Source organism: Aulonocara stuartgranti (assembly GCF_965226115.1).
Source record: "Aulonocara stuartgranti genome assembly, chromosome: 5".
In the NCBI taxonomy this organism is placed as follows: domain Eukaryota; kingdom Metazoa; phylum Chordata; class Actinopteri; order Cichliformes; family Cichlidae; genus Aulonocara; species Aulonocara stuartgranti.
Window position 1 is genome coordinate 3,529,537 of NC_138943.1, and position 6,668 is coordinate 3,536,204.

The window sequence follows — 6,668 nt, forward strand, 5'->3', positions numbered from 1 at the left end:
AACTACCTGACGTTGTGAATGAATGTGGTGGGAAACATGTCGCTTTCCCATCATTCGACGTGTTGTCTTCGAGGTGTTTTCAGTCGAGGTTTAAGAGACTAAAATATTTTCTTTCATCTCCAGTTCAGACAGTGTTCAAATTTTCTGGAATCAGTGTCATTCGACACCATGTGGTCACATACAAATAAACGTTGCTTTGCTTTTGTGAAATATTCTTCATAGCCTAACCTTGACGTGATGGTGCAGTAAAAACTAAAAGTATGAAGCTATTTCTGTCGTGCTGTCTGATCATTTCCTTTGTCCCACGCAACACTTACCTCATCTTTACTGCCAATGATAAGATCGTAACCTATGACAAAATAACATTAAACAGAAAAGTTAGTGTGAGGAAACTTTAGGTATTATGTGACAGAAATTTAAGCGACCAACAGAAGAGCCAGCGTGACAAAAGGAAGCTAACTGCAGATCTGAAACCAACATAATGAACTTACTGCTACTACTCATCCTCTCACTGACGACAGGTAAAAACATTACTAACACATACTTACAGATATCTCACACTAAGCAACACTACATATACATATGTGACACAGATGTCTGATTATCTATAGTGTTAACTGTATGAGAAGGGGTCCTACCTACTAAACACAGAAAATTCAATAACAGGACATAACAGGATACTAACATTTCTCTTTGATCTGCAGGTTGTGCTGCCTATGGTGATGATGAAGATGTTTTGATGGCATGCAAACAAGGATGGGTTCAATTCATCTGCAAATATCCTGAAGCAAATAAAAAATATGACCACGTCAATGTAGTTTTTCCCAATAGAACAAGCTTACGAAGCTCTCTGAAGGATGTTTGGGACAATAAAGGCAGATTTTCTCTGTACCATGATACAAAACATAAAACTCTCATGGTGGGCATCAGAGATCTTAAACAAGCAGACTTTGGGACGTACAGATGTGAATTTGATCAAGGCTCAAACAGATCTCCTGTCATAAAGGAATTGGAATCTGGTAAGAAATGTGATTATTATTGTTGTTGTTGATGTTATTAGTACAACACAAGAAATTAATAACTAAAATCAGATTTCCTCACCTGTATTTTGGTATTATATAGTTTGTTTCTATCACACAACATAAATCATAGTTTGGAAATGTAAAGATTTATTACAGATTACAGGTTAAACGCATGTTTACATTACTTTGTTTGTTTTTTAATCTCAGAAGTTACTTTACATCTCAGACTTTTGAAAGGAAATTTCACAGTTTGCTCGTGTCTTCATCTGTTTCACACCTTTGTCAGCACACGAGGAAGTTAAAAATGTTAAAGTAGTGTGTGACAAACGCTCTGGTGACAAAGTACAAGTTACATGTTGTGATATAATGAAGCACATTCAAATACTTTATTGTCCTTGTTTGGGGGGGGTTGTCTTTATTTTTATACAGAAAACTGCCAGCAACCATTTACTCAAACTGTGACCAGAGCAGCTAACATCAAGTGTGATTATCCAGATGATGATTTCAAGTCCGGGGTCCAGTTTTTCTGCAGAGGGGAGAATTTCACCTGTAACGATATTTTGTCAACAAAAGGTCAGAGGTTAAACGGGAAATTCAGACTCACAAACACCAACAGAGGCTTCAACGTGTCCATCAGTGGTGTTTCCTCACAGGACGCTGGTGTCTACTGGTGTGGAGTGGGATCAAAGGATGGAAGCTACAGAGTTTCAGTCAGACAAATAAAACTGGAGGTTGAAGGTGCTGTAGGTTTATTATTAATCATGTATCATATATTTAAGTCCATATATCAAACCAATTAAAAAGTCCAGGAAACATTTTTTCAGGATCTAAGAGTCAAAACATTCTGGTGTGTTTCTGTGAAGGACCAGTGTTACTTTTGCTACCTGATGCATGTTTGATGTATGTCTTAATCTTTTGTTGGACAAATACAGTTAAATATAATTCTCACTGTTTGTTTATAGAGCCATCAAGAGCATCACCAACTTTCACACAGTCAGCTGTTGTTCCTCACGAGAGCTCTGGTAAGAATCTGTGTTTGTCCACAAAGGGAGTGATGACTTTGAAGTCTCTAACATGGTCATGCGGGCCCTGTGTGAGAGCACTTTGGGGAGACATATGTCCAGCAGAGTAAGTCTGTAGTCAGAGAAACCCACACTGGGCACGTGGTCATGAAATGTAGCAGCCTATACCACAGGCTGACATTTTAGTCCTCCAGTCAGATACTGCTGCTGCAAAGTGGTCTGCTATATTTATTTAAGGGTTTAGGCATGCCTAGATTTAGGAGAGCATATGCCCACACTCTAGGTGTAGACTGCCCTACTCGGGCCCAGATATGGCCCAAATTACACACAAGTGCTGGGACCCACAGTGCAGGTCACACATGTGTCTCTTGGTGCATTACCACCAGTGAATGGTATGGAGCGAGGACCACAATGCTGCTCTAAGGGTTTCACCAAATTCAACTGGTGTATTTATCTAAATTATATCTATGATAGGTCAGTGTTACTTTTGCTACCTGATGTATATTTGATGTATGTCTTAATCTTTTGTTGGACAAATACATTTAATTATAATTCTCACTTTTTTTTACAGAGCCATCAACAGCATCACCAACTTTCACACAGTCAGCTGTTGTTCCTCACGTGAGCTCTGGTAAGAATCTGTGTTTGTCCACAAAGGGTGTGACCACTTTGAAGCCTCTAAGCCAGCAGACATGGTCCTGTGGGTCTGATGTAAGAGTATGTCCAGCAGAGGTAGTCTGTAGTCAGAGAAGCCCACACTGGACTATGTCACAATGAAATGCAGCAGCGTATACCATTGGCTGCACATTTTAGTCCTTCAATTAAATATCGTTGCTGAAAAGTTCAAGGTGGTCTGGTACATTTATTTAAAATGGCCATAATCTCTCCTTTGTTTAGGCATCCCTGCATTTAGGAAGGCATATACCCACACTCTAGATGTAGACTGCTCCACTTAGGCCCAGATATGCCCCAAATCACACACAAGTACTGGGACTGGGCACATGTGTGACCACAGTGCAGGTCACACATGAGCCTCATGGTACCTTACCACCAGTGAATGGCATGGAGCGTGAGCTGAATTTAGATTAATTACAGCTCGATTCCTAAAAATGTTGTTTTGATTGAGCATCAAAGGGCTGTACAGCGGTTCCTCGTTTATCGCGGGAGTTCTAAAAATAACCCAGGACAGGTTAAATCCAGAAAGTAGCCAACTTCATTTTTTACAATTAATATAGATGTTTTAAGGCTGTAAAACCCCTCACGACACACTTTATACACTTTTCTATGACAGGCGTGAACATTTTCACACTTTTCTGTCTTGTTTAAACTCTCAAAGTTCAAACCTTAGTAGAAAAATAAGTCCAGTATTATAGAACGAAACCAAAGATCAAACCCTGTGTTCAGGTCCAGAACATGGGAACAGAGCAGCTGCCAGAGAATTCAGCATTAATGAATCAATGGTACAGATGTAGAGGAAGCAAGAAGAATGAGTTGAGTAAAGTTTGACTTATCTGACTGTTTTGTTTCGCTTAATGTGCCTTATAATCCGGTGCGCCTAATGGTCTGAAAAATACGGTAATTTCTACTTTCCTTTAGCACGTCCAGAAGTCAGACTTTTTGTCTGATAGTTATCATCTTCCTCTGCTTTCAGCAGACAAAACGGTGCGAAAAGTTTCATCGACATTGTTGTGTTTGTTGGGGAGAAAACTTACAAACATACAGCACTGTACTTCAGAGTCACACTGCTAGCGATGGAAGAATTATGTAAATTTGACAAGCTGAACGCATTTTGTACTGAACAGGAGACACAGCACGGAGGAGATGCAGAACACAACGTGTTGTAAAAAAACAACAACAACAACCCATGCAAAATTGCACAAGAAAATCCGCAAAACAGCGAGGCCTCAAAAAGTGAACCGCTTTATAGTGAAGGACCACTGTATTGCCCAAAAATATGTTTAACAAAGTGAATATGAACTTAGTTGAACTCTAAACTGAGCTGATTCAATCTCACATAGAAAACTGAGTTTTAAGTTCCAGAACATTACAATTACAATGACTTTAATGTCTGTGTTGTTAATTAACACTTGGGAATCTACCAGGGATCAGTCCATTGTTTAGTCCACCTCAGCAGGTTAGCACAGAAAGAACTGGTGCAGATGCAAAAAGAGGTCATGCAAAGTCCACACAGAAAGATGGTCCAGTCCTGCTGTGAGACAACAGTGCCAGCTACTGCATCGAGTTTTTGAATTTTAAACATTATAAAGTGTCGCCTGAAATTAGAGCAAATGCAATAAGACAGTTGATTTATGAGATTAGCTAGACTCAGTAAGACTGTTTTGGTGATTGGTTGCGGAAAAGATGTTGACATTTTTATTTTATTTTGTTTCAACATGTGAACATATTATAAAAGTAAATGCTGAGTTTGAATCAGTAACTCTCTAAAGACAATTAAAAACTATATTTAGTCCCGTTAAGAATCTTAAAGTGATTTCAGACTCATCTTCACATAGTTTGAAACATGATGCCAGCTGGAACAGACATTTTTCCATCGGTGTCTAAAGTTTACACCCTTTTGTTTATTTTGCAGGTGTCTTCGAGCTGCTCATTACTGTAATGAAGTGTATAACTGTGCTGGTGCTTCTGGGAGTTTCAATCCTTATCTTCAAACGTGAGAATGTTCATTAATCTCTGTCAAATTGTAATTGTGTGACAGCAATAATGTGTGTGATGGTTATTATGTGAAATTCAGTAGTAAAAGTTTTAGGTAAAAATGTTTTACCTTATTTGCAGTTTTAAGTCCAATTTGTCTGAATAGCATTTATTATTAGGATTATGAATCAACTATTTCAACAACATTTTTCGTTCTCTTGTTGAAGGACTGTGTGTCCAAGGAGATACAGGAGCGCCTCCAGCAGCCAGAAGATGCAGCAAACTCAATTTGTGTCACTCCCAGCATTCCCACAGGTGTTGCTGCCTCACCACATTATGCTAGCATCAACTTTCAAAGCTGCTCTGGTAGTGAGCACTGAAACCCGGCTCCTCTGCCTGTAAATATATATTACAATCTTAAATTAAGCAAATTTCCAACCAACCAACTGTCTCTCAACCATCCAGACCAACAGAGCAGAAACACCACTCAGCAGTCAATGAGCCTGAGCAATAATAGACATAAGGACAGCTCTGCCACTTAGTCATTTTTGAGGTTATTTAATGTAAACAAATGTTGTACTCATTAATATCCATAGATTAACATGTAATTACAAACAAATCTGGGCAGTTTATAATGTGCCAGCTGGTTAACTGCTGCTGAATATAAGCAAAGATGATGGCAAAGCGATACTCGCCATGGAAGGATTTCTTGCTCCTGATAACGCTCCAGTGCTCTGCAGAAAAACCCCGCTCAAAAGCCTTACACACCTTGGCTAACTCCTTAACTCCAACATCCCTGCTCTCCTCCCTCTGGTGTTCATTGACCTGTCGCTCATTCAGTCTTAACTTAAATCCGACCTCGCATTTTAAAGAGCTGTACAAATTATTCGGACTAGTGTGTACCACCTCCAGGAGCACCGAAATTAGGCTTTAAAGTCCACGATTTATAAGTTCATCCACCAGGATTAATGTAATTGGGCCTCCACTGAATCTTTCTTACTTTGAATTGTTGTTTGGCAGGAGACTGTGTGTTGGACCTACTTAAGGAAAACTTAGAGTAAGACCCAAGCTCAAGGAAAAGTTGCTTGGCCTGAATACTTTGCCCGAGGCCAGGAATTTCAGCAGCTTATGTTCAACCTGCAGAACTGTGCAGGTGGACAGAGGGAGGGACAGTATCTGGAGTGGGCAGTTAAATGGTAATGATAAATGGTCTGGTTCTTATATAGCACCTACTCTTTCTGAATACTCAAAGCGTTTTCTGTCTAACATTCATATACAATCATCATCTAAGTGTACGTTTGTGTCACAGAGGCCGAGATTTGCTACAAAAAATATTTTATAATAATGCATGTTTTAAATGGTCATGAAAGCCATTGTTCATATTTACATTTCATGTTGTGTTTTCCTTTTTCTTTGCTTCTGTGTATTGTTCTGGGTTTAATGTCACATCCTACTTTCTTATGTAGCCTAAATGTGAAGTTGCTTTAAAAAGAAAAAACAGGAATACATCATGTAGTTCACGTGCCTGTGTATTGTCACCACTGCTGTTGCCATGTTCCACAGTAATTAGAAAAACTCGTAGCTTCCTGCCGTTACCACTGATCAGCATTTAAGATCTGTGCAGGGCAGCTGAAACCCATTCAGTAATTATGCTGTCACCAGAGTTACTGAACTTCATTTTGGGGGGTGGTAATATTGGATGATGAATTAAGATGGAAATGTCATATTGAACATGTTAGAAAAAAGATGGTTAAAAATATTTATATTTCGAGTAATGTCAGAGATACTAGATTATAAGGCAATGCGTATTTTATATTTCTCACTAATTTCCCCCAATCTCAATTATTGTGTTGAAGTGTGGGGGAATACATATATAAGTAATATAAAACCTTTATACTTGTTTCAGAAGAAAGCGGTACGAATGGTTCATAATGTTAAATACAGAGATCATACAAATGAACTGTTTATAAAA